General features: G+C 47.4%; 1 long non-coding RNA gene across 1 annotated transcript in view; it reads right to left on the reverse strand.

Annotated features, from left to right (window-relative positions):
- Positions 1–4,578: 4,578 nt before the first annotated feature.
- Positions 4,579–19,874, reverse strand: part of LOC123381710 — a 47,867-nt gene continuing 32,571 nt past the window's right edge. The window contains exons 3-4 of the long non-coding RNA XR_006589049.1: positions 16,439–16,525; positions 4,579–5,859 (exon numbers count right to left, since the gene is read on the reverse strand). This is a non-coding gene — a long non-coding RNA (uncharacterized LOC123381710). The remainder of the gene's footprint in view (positions 5,860–16,438; positions 16,526–19,874) is intronic.

The raw sequence follows: 19,874 nt of genomic DNA on the forward strand, positions 1-19,874 counted from the left end.
AAAAGCAGGAAGCATACGGAATTCAGCTTCCTGGCTTCTGCACATACCCTTTTCTAGAACACAGGACCAGTTAATGGTGGTGGAGCGAATGATGCTAGCTTGTGAGTTTCCTAGTCTACCAAGGCTCAGAAGGGAACAAAACAGGAAACCACCGGTAGAACAGGGCAGCGAAGGTTGCCTGATCCCTCTCTTGCCAAGTTAGACCTCATAGATGGGGAGAGAAGATACAGGGGAACAGACGCACAGAGTGTGAAAGAAGTACTCTAGCTTCATTCTATTTCTCTTGTCGTTAAATCCTCTGTCGCCCGCACTGGGGTTAAGAGTGGAGGGGAACTGCTCTCCACTTCAGAGAGATTTGCACCCAGAACAAATAGGGATCGCAGGTTCCTCTGCCACCTTGACCAACTTCTTCATGTCAGGACAGTATCTGATGTCTGCCTCTATTCCTCATATAGAGACCAAAGAGGGGCGCCCTCCAGAGCGGGAGTGGCCAGCTGGGCGAATGCTAAGTCCCCTGAGAGCCCGCAATCTGCCATCGGGGGCGCTGGTGCTGGGGGGCTGGTGCTGTCACCCCAGGCTGCACTGTTAGACCTGGTTCCCGCTTGTCCTTCCCAGCCACCGGTGGTGCATTCCTGGCAGCTGCCTCTTTGCAGAAATCTGCACCAAAATTAAACCCATCAAGCTGTCAGCCCCGTTGCCGGGGCTGCTCCCATGTCAGCCCATGTCATGACAACCGATGATAGAAATTCAGGCTTCACGGGGAGCATCTGTTTCCTTTTTAAAATCGCTTTAAAAAGAAGCCTGAGCAAGGCGCCTGCTGCTCAGGGCAGTGCGGGATGCCGAAGCAGGCAGGCAGGCAGGCAGGCTCAGCACCTGCCAGGGGTGGCGCTTCCTCTAGAATTTAGGAAGCCAGTGGGGGAGGGGCGCCGCGTTCCAAAAACAGCAGCCTTGGGACAGAGGCGGGGGAGGAACCGACCGGAGTCACGTCTTCTCCTCTCTGGGGGCCTCCGCTTCTTAGACACCACCCAGCACATGCTTCTTCGTTAAGTCCAGCACTGTGGCCCAGGGTTAAAACGCAGTCTTGCCTTCTCAGGACGGACTTTGTCCCAAGACAACTCCAAAACCTCCAAAATATTGGAGATTCTCTCCTCCGACCACCTATAGAATGGAGAGAGGGCAGAGGAGAGCTGAAGGTTTCTTATCCCAAACGCTGTCTCTCCTTTGATGGGCCTGTGACTCAGGATTGCTCAGCAACATAAAATCTGGGGAGAAAACAGCATTAGTTAAATTCCTGCTGTTTCCCAGTTTACCCTGGCCTCTGCCCAGGATCGCGTGTGCTTGTGTGTGTGTGTGTGTGTGCATGCACACACATACACGCATACGCACGCACACACACACCCCACACACAATGTATATATTCTTGTGTTGACCAAAAAGCCCAAGACACAGATGAAGCACATTCATATTCAGCATCTGAGCATAGATATGGAAAGAATCTTAGCATCCCTCTCTCCCATTTCCCTCAGGAAACTGAAGCCCAGAGAAGTCAGGTGACTCTTCCAAAATTGCCCAGTTGGATACTAACAAACAGAGGAAGAGATCCCAGAATCTTTTGCTCCTGCCTTGCCTTCCCGGGCTGAGTCTGACCAGATAAACGAACAAACAAAAACCAACTGGGAAACTTTTCTCTAGAGAAGCCTATTGAAGCATGGCAGAGGAAAGGTTTGTCTGATATGATTTTGGAAATGAGAAAAGATCAGAGATCACCTACTTGAAAAAACCAGATGTTTTAAAATGTGTATGGGCCAACTTTACCCTACTGCAGACAGGATTAGGGTGAATGGTTGAGGGAATGCTTGTAACACGGGCAGTGAGTGTGGAGGTCTGAGACCTCAGTCTTCAGGGATGCGGAGGCCCCAGAGTTTCTTGGGCAGCTCGCTGCTGGGTGGCTGATCTTCCATGAGCAACTCCTGGGAGATAACCTCTGAGCTGTTGGGATATCCTGATGGACAAAATGTCTCTGTGTGCTTGGAGCCTCGGACCACACTCTATAGTTTGACCTCTGAGGGGCAGGCTGGGCACAGAGCAACTAGGGTCAGTCACTCGGGCGCTACGTGACTCGGTGACTGACTCCCCAGTAATGGCCCTGGCCACCCCGGCTCTAGTGAGCCTCCCTGATTAGCAAGCCTTCACATGTGCTGTCACAGCTTGGAGCCGGGCAAACGAAGCACTGGCGGTTGAGTACGCAGCTACACGGCACGAAAAGCTCACACCTGGCTTTTCCTCAACTCCACCCTCGGATTTGAAATCCGTATCCTTCCACTGTAATAAACTGTAACTGTGAATACAGCCGTGTTTCTAAGTCCTGTGAGTCCTTCTAGTGAACTATCAACCCAGAGTGTAGACTTCGTGAACCCCGACACAAGTCAACTCACCCCTCCAGCCCTCAGTAGCTTCGCATATTAAATAAGGGACTTGACCTACCGCTCTACATGATTTCCAAGCCTTCTTAAGTGCTGTCTTACACCCAGCTTTGCAACTGTCTGGTTTGGGGGGTGTTTTGTTGTTGTTGTTGTTGTTTTTTACTGCCCTGTCTGCGCTAGGGATTTCTCTGCTCCTGGTCCCTGCTATTACTCCCAAACAAATGAACCTTTACAGAGAAGGGGATGTTGTCAGGTCTCCAAGTCTTAAATATGTGTCCAAAAGTCTGCTGGCTAAGTCCCAGTATCCATTCTCCTTTCCTTCCCTACTAAAGGAATTCTATTTTAGCTGGGCACCTGAGAATCTTTATTGAGAATAAATGTTCCAACTAGTATGAACTGAATGTCTGTGTCCTCCCAAAACCCATTTGTTGAAACCCTACCCCTCAGTGTGATCGTATGAGGAGATATCATCTTTGTACCTCCTTCCCAAGGGAGCTTGCTTCCCTTCCCTGCTCTTCTCCGCGGGAGGACACAATAGGAAGTCAGCAACCCAGAAGAGGGTGCTCACCAGAACCTGGCCATGCTGGTACACTGCCCTTGGACTTCCAGCCACCAGAACTGGCAGAAATAAATTTCTGTTGCTAAAAAATCGCCCAGTCTAGGTATTTGTTATGGCAGCCTGAACTAAGATACCAGGATTCCTAACAACTAGATGTGGCCATGTGACTTAGTACTGGTCAATAGTGTGTAAGCAAAAGTGTAACGTGGGGCCCCTGGGAAATGCCTTACAGGAAGCGCGCACTCCCTTCTAATCTGTCCCTCCTCCGGGCTGGTGATGGTGGGGTCCGGATGATGTCTCTATCCGTAGGGAGGGAGCCATGTTCTAAGCATGACAGACTGGGGAGAAGGAGTCTGGTTCTCTGGGGATTTAATGAAGGCACCAATCAGCCATGAACTGTGTCCTCCATATTTCTTATTCACGAAAAACAAATAGCCTCCATCTTGTCTAAGCCATCTTTATTTTGGATTTTCTGCCACGGCGGCTAAGCCTTTCCTAGCCAAACACAGACTGCATCTCCCACCTAATGAGCGACTTAGCAGGGCTCCCCATCTGAGCCCATCTAGTGCCTGTACAAGAAAGCAGTGATGATTCATTTAAAAGCACTCTATTCAGAATACGATCTTCTCCTATTTCCTACAAATCAAATTACCAAGAGGCCAATTGGATTTTTCAAGTCCCTCAAAATGTTCTTTTTAGATGTTCTTGGTATTAAATAGTAAGAGAATTTAAATGGCATCAACAAAACACACAGACGTGACTGTGAGGATAAGTTACATAAATCTGTGACAGAAAGAACCTCACCAGAGCACATGGATGCAGCGGAGATGGGAAAACAATGAGCTGGAGCTCACAGATTTGCTTCTAGCTGCTGCCATCTTTTCACAGGTGACCATCTATTTGGATGGTCACCAGAGGCATCTTCCTCTGGTTTAGGTTTAGGTTTAGGGTGGTTTAGGGTAGCACAAGGCTGAGAACTTCCACACTCATTTCCTGAATACACATTATCTCTGGACCCTGAGCTCTTTGAAAACAGAAGCTGAAGTGGGGTCTCCTTCCTAATGCACATTCCTTGGGCTCAACGCAGTGCTGGCCACGGAATAAGCCCAATGGCAGGGGGCCTGCCCTGGAGCCCCAGCTATGTCAACTCCGAGCAGGTGGTATTAATGGGGTGATAAAACCTGAGCCCTTGCAAACACTCTCCTTTTTGTAACTGTTCACTGATCCCTTACTATGTGCCCAACATTTTATGCTCATCTTCTGTAATCTTCCCAACAACCCTATGAAGTAGGTACCATTATTTTTTTGAAGTAGGCACCCTCACGACCCGCATTTTACAAATGGAACAACTGAGCTGCAAAAGAAGGGAGACCTCTTGCCCACAGGTTTTCAGCAACCAAGGGGCAGACCATGGGTTCAAAGCCAGCAGTCTGACCCCAGAGTCCAGGCATTGACCCCACTGCACCGTGAGCAGAAATCCTGACACACAGGATGTTGTTCTTGTTCTCGTTCTCAATGTTACTCTTGTGATTGTTGCTGTCGCAGACTCAAGAGAGGGGAGGGAACTAACATTGGTGGGAAGTTGGTGTTGGCCTGGGCCCGGACTAGGCTCGATGTTTTATCTATACTGTTTCATTTCATCTACACAGAGGCTTATTCCCAACCTACTGAAGAGGTCATTGAGACACAGGAGGTCTAAATAAAGCCCTCAAGACTCTGCAGCTGTAATGGTAGCATGTGGACTTCTTTTCAGGTCTCCCCGACTTCCAGTCCCGCGCCGTCTTCATTTCTCCGTTCTACCTCCAGGCCCACTCCTCCTGGATGGGCCCTCACCACACAGCCCCTCACCATACCCCTCCCGCCATCTCATCCTCAAGAGCCAACACTCTTCAGTTGTAACAAAATGATTGCCATTGAGTAGAAAGCTTTTTACTTGTACTTACTAAGATCGTTTACACTCCCACCCATCCAAAAAAATATTTGAGGCAACACAAAAGACCATATAGAGATTAATAAAATAATTATTGCTAATGGGGGAACAAAGTGTTGCCGATCTGTCTTAACAAAATCAGCTGGGTCATGATCTGGCATAGTCGTGGTTATGGGTCCAGGTTGGTGGGTAGTCAGATCCCAAGACACAGAGGCTTTGACCTGGTACCATGTTTCTGCAGCTTTATGGAAGGATACAGAGCTGGGGATACCGGTGTAGCATTTTTCGCTCCCCTGGAGGCCCAGCACCCACCCAATGGCACAGCTTCTTCTACCTTCTCACCCACATGGGACATGTATGACAGCCAATGGTGGGAGTCAAGGTGAGTGGGGGTCACCTTGACACAGAGAAGCACAGAGCACCTTGGTCCCCCACCAATCTTTGGTACCACCCTCACCCTGTAGGCTCAGGGCCTGCATGCCCACTCAGCTCCCCCGACCGATGAAGTCTCCCCAGTTGGGGACCTCACAGACTTAACAGTCGCCATCTGTCCACCCTTGGGAGTTTCCACAGAACAATACTGTGAGAAGACCAGCTCTGAGGTCGCCTAGGCCTGATGTCAACTCTTGACTCCCAGGTGTCACACTAAGAGATAAAGACATTCAAAGGAGCCATGTTGTGTTGTGTAAGTTCTACATCAGTAAGAGGAGGGCTGGAGGGAACAAGGAAAGCCAGCTGATGTTTGCTTAACACACAGGGGTTTGTTTTCACACAGCAGAAGTCTCGCGATACAGTCCTGTGCAGCTGCTGGGGGGGGGGGGGTGAATCCTGAGGTGCCGACTCCATCCATGCCTGTTGCCTTATGATTGCGATAGAGATGCTGCACCTTCTGGTCTCCCATCAGCAGGACAAGTAGAAAGAAGGAGGGGGAAGGAAGTGGGTAGAACCTGCAACAGGAAGCAAAGAGTTTCCCCCAAATTCCCAGCAGACATCCTCTCTTATCTCATTGGCTCTAGCTACATCACACAGCTACCATTAGCTGCCAGGGAGTCCGGGAAGTGAATGTTCTTAGCTCAGTGCAGAGTTGCCCCAAACAAAATGGGGCTTTGTTAGTAAGAAAGAAGGATGATCAGGTAGAGGGTCAATGGGCAGGTACTCTGCAATTTCTACCACATATGGCAACCTCGAAAACAGTTTTCAAACCCACCAGGCCCCACATTTTAGGCAGCCTGCTTTCTGCACACGGGCCTCTTCCCGGCAAGCAATACCCCTTCCATCTGGCCCCAGTCTCTTCCTCCGGCCCACCACCCCACCCCTGACAACAGTGTGCTAAACAAACACAGGTCTCTGTCCTCAGCACACCCCTCCTTCTCTCCCCTAGCCCTCTGCCTTTTGGGGAAACCACCAAGGAATTTATATCTCCAGCCTCATTTTTAGAGCTTTAGCAAGGGCATGATTTTTACAACTGGAATTTAGAAAGAATGTTCAAGACCGCCATGGTGGTGGCCACCATTCTCTCAGGCAGGTCCCCGGGTACACATGGTTTTCTTATTTTGCCAACCAGATGCTGGCCCCGCAGACATACTTTAAAGACAAAGTGGCTATGGTGACCTAGATATTTCCTTGGGTATCTTGGAGCTATCCGCAGAGTGTATATTACTGTAGCCCTAGTTAAAGCTGCCTTGGTAGGTAGAGCTCCCAGATAATGAGACAGCCAAGACGTTGGCCAGACACTTCTTAAAGGCCGCAGAGTATGTGTGATATCGGAGAAAGGACGTACATTCCTTCTGACTCCAAAAATCAGTGGTTTGGATCTTTGTGGCTTGCCGTAGTTTCCCTCTTAAAACAGCATCACGCGAAAGTTGTGGGGCTCCCGACAAAGGGGAAGATGAGACATAGAGTTTAAAAATTGGGTTAAGGGAAGCTTGGTGCTAAGCTTGCCTTGTGGTTGGCTTGTGGAATTCTAGATGCTTCTGTGGACACCAATTTAGACATTTGTATTTTTTGTTGTTGCTGTTGTTTTTAATCTCCCGAGAAGAGGTGCCTCACGGTAACTTCATGAGGGTGATGGGTTGGTATCTGGCAGCTGCCACTTGAGGACTCCCCAGCCCGGCTCATATTTTAGAAGTTTTGAATTGAAAAGACAGGAAAATATTGTGATGATTGTTAATTCTAAAACTATCAGAATAAAACTGCCCTCTCCTCTCCTTCAAGTGGGGGAATCTGGGAATGAGAAAATATTGTTGAAGGCAAAAAAAGACAGCCCCGGCATGAAATTTTTTAAATCTTCATCCTGGAGTCTTAGATCCTGAAAGATCTCCGAGGAAGGTATGCAAGTTCCTAATGTTCTGTAGATCAAATCCTGCTGATGTGCTTCCAGATCCTAACGTGCTCTAAATCAAGTCAAAGCTGCTTCTACACAGTGGGTCTCAAGATCACAAAGTATATTTGGAAAGACAGATACATATAATTTTTTATCTACTGGAAAAATATTTAGGAAATAATAATCTATATGTAGTAGACTAATTACAAAAATGGCCTGGATTACTCACCACTCCTTGTACCCACAGTCTTTATCATGTGACTGCAGATCCTACCATTGAGAGGTAAAGTCTAGCCCTCCACCCTGGAGTCTGGGCCAGGACCTTTGGCCAAGAGAATGTGGCAGAAGTGATGTTGATCGGTCAATTCTAAGTCTGGGTCTCAAGAGAACTTGCTCGTTTCTGCTCTCATTCAGAACATTGCCACTGCTGTGTAAACCAACCCAGGCTAACCTGCTGGAGGGTACGAGATTTCACGGATGAGAGCTGAGATGTCCCAGCCAAGGGCATCCTAGATCCACCTACAGCTATCCAACCTCCAAAGATGTGAGAAAGACTGGCCAAGATGAGTGGAGATGCCTACCTGACCCATAGCTAACTTCAAATGCATGAAGGAGGCCATCCAGGAGCTGAAGAACTCATAGACTTGTGGGCAGTCTTAAATGCTTATTGTTTTAAGGCAGGGTCAGCAAACTTTGTCTACTAAGGGCCTAAAATATGGTCTCTTATTTTTGGTTTTTAAACACTTTAAAATATAGGAACCTCTTTAGCTTATAAGTCCAATAAAAACTTGCTATGGGCCAAATTTGGCCCATGGGCCATAGTTTTCCAGCCTGCCTTAAGCCACTGCGGTTTGGGATGGTTTTGTTTGTTTGTTTGTTTGTTTGTTTGTTTGTTTGTTTAATAACAGTGATAGCTGGCTAAGATACCACATGGGGGTTTTGTTGCTCTTAGATCTTGTTCCCCTGCAGATAGAGACTAAACCATGAGGCCTCTTGCCTCTGGGATGAGGAGGTTGGCTACTGTTAGAAACAAAAAGGCCACTGATCAACTCTGAGTCTCAAAGCTGATTTTCTCAGTTCCTTTAATAAAACAATAGCCTGAAAGCCAGGCTTCATGATGAGAAAGATTTCTAAATTTCAGGGACCACTGGCCAAGATAATGGGATTCCAGAGGAGAGTGCCAGCATGCAGTCCCAAAAACTCAGGTAAAACCAGTCTACGTCAGTGGGAACCATTACTAGAGCAAGACCAGAGCTGACATCCTACAGCAGGAGACTGGCAAGGAGCCAGGGTCACAGGAAGTCTGCTTCTTCCTCTAGGACCATGAAGTCATGCCAACCCAATCCTCTAAACTCTAGCTAGCATTTATGGAAATATAAGGAAAAGAAAAAGGAAGTAAGAAAGACTGAGCATCTATCTGAGTCATGCCTGTGGAGAATGAATAGACCATTTAAGTCATTCAATTGGACTGAGTTTACTGGATTGGACTAAATTTAGTTTTTCCTTGCTACTCAGTGGGTTGGAAACTTAAAAAGAAGATAGATCAGTCGCAGGAAATAAGTCTAAGTTGAATTGTGTCCCCAAAAAGATATATTGAAATCCTGACACCCAGTACCTGTGAATGTGAACTTATTTGGAAGAAGTGTCTTTGCAGATGTAATAAATTAAGATAAGGTCATTAGGGTGGGCCCTCATCCGATGTCTGGTGTCCTTACAAGAGAAGGAGATAGACACACAGGAGAAAGCCAAGTGGTGATGGGGGCAGAGACTGAAAGTCTGTAGCTGCAGGCCAAGAACCAGCAAGGATTCCAGTTAAACCAGAAGCTAAAGTTAAGTGAACTTAAAACTAAGCTAAGTGAAAGGCATGAAACAGACTCTCCCCTAGAGCCTGGGAGGGGGGCCCCAGGGGCCAAACGTGGCCCTGCTGACTCCTTGACTTCGGGCTTCTGCCCCCAGAACTCCAAAGGAATAAATTTCTCTTGTTTGAAATCACCCAGTTTCAGCAGCCACAGGAAACTAATACAATGTCCATTTCTTTCTTGGAAAAGCAGCCTCATCTTCTAACTGATAATTATTTCAACATTGTTTTTCTTAAGTCCCACTTCTGAAATTCAAAGTAGTCCTTAAGGGCCCCTCAAATACTGGCAGAGATAAGGGCTTGACCACCCCCCCACCCCCAGAGCAGGTTCAGATGAACTTGGACACCCAGGGTGAAGGCATATTCTCTGAAGACTTCTGTTTTGGTTTGGGCTTGGGTTTGAAGGGAAAAGCTGTGCATTAAAACCATCCAGAAAACAAAGACTTCTGAACCTTAAACTCAGATATTCTGATTCACTTTGTCCAGAGAATGAAATCCAAGAACCTATATCTTTAGCAAACACGTTCAGGGATTCTGGTGACGCAGACAGAAACATCCATGGAGGAACCCCAAAATTCAAAGCGGCATGGAGTTCCCTGCTCACTCAGAAAGCTGTCCCAATGTAGGGATGGGCCAGGGTGGGAGACTTGAACATAGTGGGCTTTTCATCTGTGGACCCCTCAGGGCAGAAAAGGAGCGAGGCAGAAGTAGCCGCCCCCACCCTCCCCGCGCCCCGGCCGGGACTCCCCTCACCCTTCCTAAATTTGGACCCTGCACAAGACTCCGGAGAAAGCCACTCCTGATGGCCAAGTTTAGTTTTCCAGGTACCTAGCAACGGGAACCATCGCCCCCACATAAATGGACGGCACTATATCAGCTACGCAGGGCAATGAAGCAACTTATTGTGATCTTGACTCATATGGCAATAAATATGAAATCGAAACACAGAAGCAGAACATCCACAGGAAATGGCAACAGCATTTTATGGGTCTTAAATTTCATAGCAGAAGAGAAAATCACTACCGGGCTCTGAAAAGCTGCAGCTAGAGTCTTTTTTCATTTTTTTTTTTTTTTTCAAATCCATTTCAGAAGAAAGCAAGACAAAACTGTGGAGTACAGAGTTGAGTTAGGGGGAGGTCAGGCGGAGCCAAGCCATTTGGAAAGAAAATCTCTGTAGTGTTAAGATGGAAAAATGTGAGCAACATAAATCAAAAGAAATTAAGATTCTTAAAACGCATTTGATTTTTTAAAAGCAGCCAAGAACTAGTACAAATAAATTGTGTTTTCTCCTTCCTATCCCATCCCACTGATTAGGTTACAAACCAGGAAAACAGTGAATCTCAAAATTCAGTCCCTATGCCCAGTCGATCCCTATCATTTGCAAGCACTTGATATTTGTGACCATTTCATGAGTTCACTGAACATCTACTATGTGTCCAACCCTTCACATGCATTATCTCTAATCAGCTGAGCAGTCCTGTTGATAGATATTACTTACCACACTTTTCAGATGAACAATTGACATTCCGGGGAGTTAAATAAGCTCACTAGCACTAAGGGGAAAAACTGGGATTCGGACTCAAGCCTTCCTTGACTCCAAAACTCAAGGCTAATCTCACTGCTCTGAAGAACTTGGAATGTCTTAAACCTCCATTTTCTACAATAAAAATAATACTGGAAATGGGGGTTCACATTTACCAGGCATGAGAATCTCACGGGGTTAATGAAGATATTCTAAAACTGGATTGTGGTGATGGCTGCACAACTCAGTAAACTTACTACAAAATCATTGAATTGCACACTAAAATGGGCAAAGTTTCTGATATGTCAATTGTATCTCAATAAAGCAAGAAAAATGCAGTATAAAAAGAATAATATACTGAAACCAAAAGTATAATAATAATAATAATATACAAGTCTAAGGGAGAGAGATTTGTTTCCCCACAAACTTGGGGACAAAACTAAGGATAGATCTGATGGAGTGATAACTGCTCACCACAAAGCAGGCCCAGGGCTTTATCATGAAGACAGACTTGGGCAATTTCAGCTTCCCTCTGTGGCTGAATTTCTCTCTTCAGTGACAACCACTTTTCCATCATATGGGAAATATGTGGCTCCTTGTTTTTTCCTTCCTCTAAAACCTATTTGCAGACCTTTGTTCATACTAAAGTGTAAATGACTGATTTGCGTTTAAAGGCTCTCTTTTCTGAAAAAAAAACCCACATAATTTTAAATTTCGAATCTTCCATCCTCCCTTCTCTGCTGAAGAACACGACAGACCACTTCAGTTGGATGTCCAAGTGACTTCAAAATCAACACACAAAATATAGACCCATTATTATCACGCCACAAATTATCCCACAAGTCAAACTGTCTGCTATGCCAACTTGCCAAAGCCTGCTTGTCGTCCATGTTTCTCTGGCTCCCTCCCTTCCCACCTGCTAACATAGGTCTCAACCCCTCATGATGCCCCCTAACTCCAAGTACTTCTGGGGAGCCCCAGAGAGTATGTCCTGTCAGTTCTCAGATCATCTGCCGCTGTCCCACAGCATCTGCCGTTTTTATCTTCCTCTGCTGCTCCAGCCTCCTCCGTTAGATACATCGCATCCTTGGGACACAAGCACCACTTTGCCATGGACCATCGCTCCCACTGTGCCCTTCCTTGGCCAGCTGGCACGCTGCTCTTGGGTACTTGCACATCCTCTGGACACGGCAGTCCGCCAGGGATCTCTGTCAGCACACGGAAGAGCCAGAGGGCCGGAGGGGCACAGCGTTCTGTGTAGAAGTGGGAGAGTCTCTTCTTCTTTCATGCGCTACACTGTTGGAAGGTCTCAAATCAGTCCTGCCTTCCTCCCATGGGAGGGAATCCAGAATTAAATCAAAGGATGATGTCTGAACAAGATCTTCTACCTGGAATGACCACCAAACACAGTGTCTTTCTTCAACGAATAGAAATACCACCAAAGGGCCATTTTTAATCTTGATGGACAAGTTATCTAAGCCTATTGCAGTGTGTTACCCAGAGCAAAATCACCCTGCAGTCAGCTTTTATAGCTCAGCCTGCAGTGACCCGTCCCTTTCCAGCAAAGCCTCAAGTTACCCCAGAGAAATTATCCGACGTTGTTTTAGGTAACCCCAGCCCAAGGCAGATATCCGAACAGGAGAGAAGGCTGCAAAGCTCCTTATTCATGGGGTGTTGTTTAGAAAAGCCCAGAGCAAAGCTGTAAAGGTATTCTCCAAAGACAATTGACAGACGATTGTGCCAATCAATTGTTTTAGAAAATTAACGTGGGGTGCTTGGGTGGCTGAGCCAGTTAAGGGTCCAACTCTTGATTTTGGCTCAGGTCATGATCTCTTCAAGGGATCGAGGCCTGCACTGAGCACAGAGCCTGCTTGGGATTCTCTCTCTCTCCCTCCCTCCCTCAACATAAACATTAAAAAAAAAAAAAAGAAAATCAAGTATTGGCATGCTGTGAAGCTACACTCCTTGATCTGAATGGATTGAGGGGTTTTGCCTCGGTTTTTCTCCCCTGATTTTAATCCTGGGTAACCCTCTGAGTCTTGCCTTTTCAATAGATCATTCTCCAGCAGCACTTGAAAAAATCAGCCTCACTTTTTTTTTTTCCTTCAGTCAAAAGAAGCAATAAAATCTGTTGATTTCATTTATGTCTCCCAGGGTTCTAAAGACTCTAAAAATATCGGATGCGAGCCCTACCTGTGATCCTGATGCTGGATAGTATGGTCTCGTGGAAGCATTTCTTTATCTGCACTTCCTTCTTGTACTTACTACCTGGTTCCCATACACACTTTCATTCTGGGGATTTCCAGTCCTCTTGTGCACCCCATTAATTGCTCCTTTCCTCATGGACAAGGTTTGCAATGTATTTTCCTAAAAAGCTTTCATGCCTTTGTTTCCATTGTTATTCCGAGAAGGAAACCAGATGAGGTCTTTGGAATTACCTACCATGTCTTAGGGAATGAGAAGAAAGCATGACCCCCAAGCAGCCCTGTCTCGCCCAGATCCCCACCCATCAGGACAGCGGTGAAAGAACTCACCGAATTTTCCTGCCCTGACCCTGGCAATCTGACAGCCTGCCGTATGGAGGCGGGGGCCCAGGCAGCCACAGACTAACACAGTCACCACGAAGGATCTGGCAGGCAGGTGAGACGCACCTAGCACTCTGTACACCATATAGAACACCCTGACACGATCTGTCCGATCTGTCCTCGTAGAAGGCGAAAGCATAGCTGGAGAAGTACAATCAACTTCTGGGAAACAATGAGGGAACAAGGGAGTGAGCACAAACCGATGTGGCAGCTGGTCCGGAGAAAACCAGGAGTTTGGGAAAATGGAGGGGGGTTGGAGGAAGCTTCTGGAAAAGCTGGGCTCTGAATGAGCAAGTTTAAAAGAGGCAGAGGGGGCCAGGGAGAGCATTTTAGGCAGTGTGTGAGCAATTACAGAAACAGTAGAAAGAAAGCTGGTATGGCGTGGAGTGGAATCAGTCAGAGGCCAGGAAAGACAGAGCAAGCCGCTGAAACACACTGTGGAGAGTAGGTTTAATAACCACGTGGTCTGCAGAGGTGGAGGCAGGTGGGGAGTGAGGTTTCCTCGGGCCAGCGACAGCAGGGAGCTGCTGTAGCCATGATCATAAGAGGACAAGGTGAGGGAGTGAGTCCCAGGGCCCAGAGAGGGCAGAACCTGGGTCTTGTAGAGAAAAGCAGCCCCCCCACCGCTGCCAAGGGGGAGCCCGCAGGGATGGGGCCTAGGGATGGCCCAGCCTGACCAACTGCTACCCATCACCATGCTCCAATCTTGTGCTAGTGGCTAAGCAGAGAGCAGAGAGCCACTGATGGCTGTAATGGTGAGCGTGGGACACCTGCTCGGCAAAAGGCAGAAAGTGCTTCTGGAGGGACAAAGGGGTGGGAGCCAGCAGACCAATCATCCCGAGGCAGCAGCACAGGTGAAGTCCTGTGGTTGGATGTGAAATGTAGTAGATGAGGCCCCCAAACAGGTGAACTGGAATTGGCCCTCTTGTCCCCCAAGTCTCTGCTCAGATATTACGTGAGCCCCCAAACCCAAACACATTCTAACACATCAACCCTGTTTTACTTCCCTCACAGCACCATCGAACACGGTCTTGTTCCCCTTTTTGTATCTGTCTGCCGCTGGGAGAGCACACATTTCCCCAAGAACCTCTCTGGTTTGTCACTGATCCACCAGCACTGAGAACAGTGTCTGCTGGGTCCTCACCTGGTGAAATCCACACTATGGTGAAATCCACATGATGATCCCTCAGAGAACAAAACACACAAGCCTGAGGCTCAAACTGTGCTAACAGCAACGTCCCAGCAAGGTCCCATCTACAAAGGGGTTAGGGAGCAGGGCAAAATGGGAAGGAGAGAGGAAGAGGGGGAAACTCCCTTCTGAAGGTCACATGTTCTGCCCCGGTCACAGCAGGTGGCCAGAATGTCTGCCAGTTTGAGTTCTGCGTCACCTCAGATTTCTCTGCCCCTTCTCAATATAGAGCTGGAGAGAGCCACCAATCTGGTGGCCCAGCCCCTGTCTTAGTGGTCCCTCTTGTTTGGCTGAAGCTCCTGGAGCAGGTCACTGAGCCCAGAGAGCCTTTCCGGTTGGAGAGGCCCCAGCCATACATGGATTTATGCCGCACCCGGTTCCTGGGGGAGGAAGGTCTGTTCTGACATCAAACAGTCCGTCAGCATCGCTGTTCCAGAAACTGTTAGCATGATGAGTGGGCCGCACAAAGGTAGCGGGGTAACGGTTAGCTCATCTCTAATTATATGGGATTTACGATTAGGCAGCAAGTTTATTTTGGAACACTGCAATAACAAGACGCACAGCAGTGGCGAGGACGAGGGGGCGGAGTTCTAGCTTGGCCTTTAGAATATAATAGCTTGTCATTGCCATGGAAACCAGCTCCCTGGGAGTTGCAGGCACCTTATTCTATAATTATAAGAGATCTGATAAGGGCTGGGGTTGGGGGTGGGGGGGATGGTGGTGTGTATTTTTTTTTTCTTTATAAATTGTATTTGGTGGCTGAAAATAGAAGAACCTGAGAACAAAGCCTGTTATTAACCACCATCTGCTAAAAGGCGTCTGCACTTCAGCTGCCGGGAGAGGCTCTTCCTGCAAGCTCTATAGAAGCACCCAGAATGCCAGGGGTTGCTCAGGACGCATGCGTGGAAAGGGAGGGTGTGTCCAGGCAGGCATACCACGTGCAAACGTGGCTTCAAGCTGAAATGGCCATTCTGGCTTGTTGGGACGGACTACACCCTGTATGAAAAGGCAGGCTCCTCCTGTCCCTCTTCGGGCCATCGTCAGGGTCTCCTTGTTTCCACTCCACGCCTGCCCCCTCCTTCCCAGATTTCATCTCCGGGTGGAATCAGAGCCATCCCAACCCTGGGCCTTGGGCCTGAGCAAACTTCTTAAGCTTTCTGAGCCTCCCTTCTTTTGTGATTGAAGATTATTTGGAGGATTGAATGAAGATGAGGGGGAAATGTTTGGCAAACTGTGAAGTTTGTTTGCACGCAGCTGGATTCTCTGAAGAACAGAGCCAAACTTGCCTTGGGAGAAAATCACCCTTCATCTAAAAATCAAACCCCCTATTTTCCGGTTGAATGATTTTACCAGTAATGCCACAGTAGATATTAAAGAGAACAGAAGAGCCCCTAATAATGATGATGATAATAATAATACCTTCCATTTGTATAGCATTTTATAGCTTAAAGTTGTCTTCACCGTATTCTGTGGTTGTTCGTTGCCTTGATGGAGTAAGCACTCTCTGTGCTGATTCATTTATCAGGAAGCCCAGGCAATCTAGAAAGCTTCTTTTCTAAAAGGGCTTCTTTTTAAAAAATGGGTCATGGTCATTAAAAACTGAATCCCAACAGCATCAAGTACGGCTGTGTATGTTAAGGGCACAAAGTCAATAAAATCACCAGGAGCTGTTTTCTAAAGCTATCCAAACTCTACAAAGTTCATCCAGTAGCCCTGCAGAAGCAGGAAATGAACGAAAAGAATAGAGAATGCTTCATTCTATTCATGACCATGGTCAGCCTGTTGTCCCACATTAATACTCTTTAAAAGCCAAAGACATATTTGGGGGGAAGCATCACTATTACATTTTGCTTCCCCTACTACACATGACTCCCATGGACTGACCATCACGTCTGGAAGCAGGACGGTGCTCACTGCTCAGTGGCCGCCATCAGGTAGGAACGATGGCTAAAATGAGGTAAAAATATGTCTCAATTAAAGCTCTGGAGGGAGACAGCACAGGGATGATATGGGGGTGCTACTCATCGAGTTCCCAGGGACCTAGCTCACCATTCTGTCATCTCCACGGCCTGGTCTCATCCTCACGGTCCAGAGTGGCAGCCAGAGCACTGGCCCTCACAAGTACATTCCAGAGAGCTGGAGAAGGGGCAAAAAACAAGGGAGAAAGAGTGTAAGCTGCCTACCCTTTAAAGAAGGTTCTTAGAAGCTTCCATATAGCAGTTCTGCTCACAGACCATTGGCTTGAAGTCAGGAGTTCTGGAAGCAGGAGACGTGTATATTAGGGGACAATCAGCAATCTCCGCCCAGATCTTTCACACTTTGACTTTGCTTCCACATCATTTTTTGCCAGGTGACACACTTGAGGTCATCTTCAACTGCAGGTTCAACTACATGGAGCCAGGAGCTAACCTGACGCCCTTGTACTAGGTTCCCAACAAACACCATCTCACACTCGGGGATGCACAGCCATGTTACTCTGAACCTGAAGTGAAGGTGTACTTTGAACCCCACTCCTATCCTCAAGGAGCTTGCCTTCTCTTAGGGTTCCTCCCCTAATTTCTCATGAGCAGACATCCCAACCTCAAAGCCCAGGTTGACAGTAGCCAGAAACTTACCCCAATCTGGTCTAAGCAAAAAAGGGGACTTTACTAGAAAGATGATGGGTTATCTGACTGAAGACAGACATAGGAGAAGGGGGGGTCTCAGGAGGACTGGAATCAGGTTCTGCAAAGCCATGCAGGCTCTCGTTCTTTCTCTGCCTGTGTATCTTTCTTGCTGATGGCCTGCTTCTTCCATGGAGGGAACAATTGGTCTGCTAACCACTTCTAAGCTTTCCGTATTACAGCTTCAGCCACTTACAAAAGAGAGAAACCAGATATTCTCTCTGGTGCAAAGTCAGGAAACGCCCCTTGGTCCAACTGAGTCAGGTGTTAAGCCTGGGTTAATCAGGTATGTCCAGGAGGGCATGGCCAGCTGAACCACATGGACAGAGCAGGAAAAGGGCAGTTCCTAAAAACAGGGAGCTTGTCAGACTAGGTAAGCCAATAGGTATTCATGAGAAGAGTCATTGTCTAAGTTCCAATAATTGATTTTCACCACAGGTCAAAATTCTCTGGGAAACAGCTACCGCGCAGTTGTCACGGAGTGCTCACTCGTGTACCTTTGCTCACACAGTTTCCAGAGCCCCAGGGCACCTCTATGTTTATGTTATGTTCCCAGATGAAAATAGGATCTCTGGGGGCCCCTGGGTGGCGCAGTCGGTTGAGCGTCCGACCTCAGCCAGGTCACGATCTCGCGGTCCGTGAGTTCGAGCCCCGCGTCAGGCTCTGGGCTGATGGCTCAGAGCCTGGAGCCTGTTTCCGATTCTGTGTCTCCCTCTCTCTCTGCCCCTCCCCCGTTCATGCTCTGTCTCTCTCTGTCCCAAAAATAAATAAACGTTGAAAAAAAAATTTAAGAAAATAGGATCTCTGGGCACAGCTCCAAAGGGTAGACACGGGTGCCCTCCAGGAAATGCTGGCCTTGCCCCGGGAAGTGTGCACCCTCCCAATCAGCAGCACATCAAATACCCGGGAAAGTATCAGACTAGATTGTTTGTCCCCGCCATATGGTTTAAAACAGACACAAGAAAAAGGACTGTTGAACAGTGAGCCCAAGTACAGTCACATCTACCCAGGAGAAAGTGGTACCTGGGCACTCAGACATCTCAGGAAACTGATTAACCCCCTGAAGGGATTCTGAAAATCCTCTGCGTTTCCACCTCACCATGGAGCAATGAAGCATCATGGAAAGCAGGTCAAATGAGTCACTCATGAACATTTTTAAAAACTGTATCCCCTGTCAGAAAAGGTTGACCCTGTAGCTCCTGGCTCAATACACTGCCTTAAATGGCCTCCCTCCACCCCCACCGAGGCCTGCCGGCCAGGATCATTTTTCCCATCTCCCGCCATTTTTCTCTCAGGTGTGAGAAAAACAAAAAGACTAACCTTGGCAGTTCAGCCACCCAAGTCATTATGAAGCCATAGTCATTATTCATTAATAGGCCGTAGTCAACTGTCACTAGACTATCCCTGCTTTCCCATGAGTGGCTCCCTTGAGAAAAACTTAGTTGTTATTTCTCAAATCACAGAAGAGCGTTCTCTGAAGAGCTGATTCACCGGCTGACAGAGCAGCAAGGGACCCAGAGCCCCACATGGACGTCTTACCCAGGCTACACTGTGTGGTCCTCAGGAGCTAACGGGGGAGCCTTCCTCCACCAGAGAGTGTCATGGCCGCTAGCATGGTGGAAACAATACTGGCTTAGGATTCAAGCCACACCTCCATTACTCTGAAGGAGACCTCAAGTCACATCACCTTTTTCATCCTTGCTGACTGCCAAAATAGAATAATACCTACCTCAGGGGTGACATGTGTGTATATGAAAGTATTTTGGAACTGTAGGTTTTTAACTGCAGATAACATGAAGCGTGTCGGCATCATAAGCACAGGTATTAACAATAGAGCTGTTGAAATGGAGAAATTCATACCAGAAGACCTCTGGAAGAAACGATAACTTATATGGGTTTTCCAGGTGCTAATGAGAGTAAAAACCGCATCAGAAATGGGGCCAGGGTCAGATCCCCAAATCTCATCTTCTTCATTCTCTTCCTGGGGAAGCTATGTCACAGAGCTCCTGCAAAGGCATATCCAGCTTCGTTTATGAATTAAACTTGTACTTTTTTATTTAAAAACAAATAAAAGAGCCCCTTTTCACTTTATATCAGTGCTGCCTACTCCTAATGTATAAATTCTCATGATAAAATCCATTTCACTGCCATTTGTAAGAATTCATTTTATCTGCCTTGTCTCTAGCCTTTGAAAGCGCCTGCCAGGTCTCTGAGCCAAGGTCACACAACACACAGGCGAGCTGCAGGTATCCCCATTCATCCACAGTAAATGCTTGAAGTGTCTCTTTGTCCCTCATCCACTTTCTCCTCAGACTCTCATCTTCACCTGTCAGTGACCTCCTGGCTCTTCAATTCCAACTGCAATCTTGCCTCTGGACTTTGAGACATATTTATTCAGAAAACAGTGAATGCCTGCTGTGTGCCAGGCACTATTTGTTCACAGTGAACAAAACCATCAAAAACCTGTGGCTTCCCGGAGTTCATGGTCTAGTTTACTCCTGATTCCTAATGTTAGAATCGTGGTTTCCTCGAATGGGTTCTGATGTGTCTGGACCTGGCACGGTAAACCCTTGGGCACCAAATTTCAATTGTCAATTCCAGCATCAAGAAAAGGAGAACTTGAACTCAACGGCACATGGAACTTTCTGGAAAGCAAGCTCAATAAAACCAAATAAACTACGATAGGGCACACTGGGGCATCTGGGTGGCTCAGTCTGGTTGAGCGTCCAACTTCAGCTCAGGTCATGATCTCACAGTTCGTGGGTTGGAGCCCTGCATCGGGCTCTGTGCTGACAGCTCGGAGCCTGGAGCCTGCCTCTGAT

The sequence above is a fragment of the Felis catus genome, chromosome D4, assembly GCF_018350175.1.
Source record: "Felis catus isolate Fca126 chromosome D4, F.catus_Fca126_mat1.0, whole genome shotgun sequence".
Lineage (NCBI taxonomy): Eukaryota > Metazoa > Chordata > Mammalia > Carnivora > Felidae > Felis > Felis catus.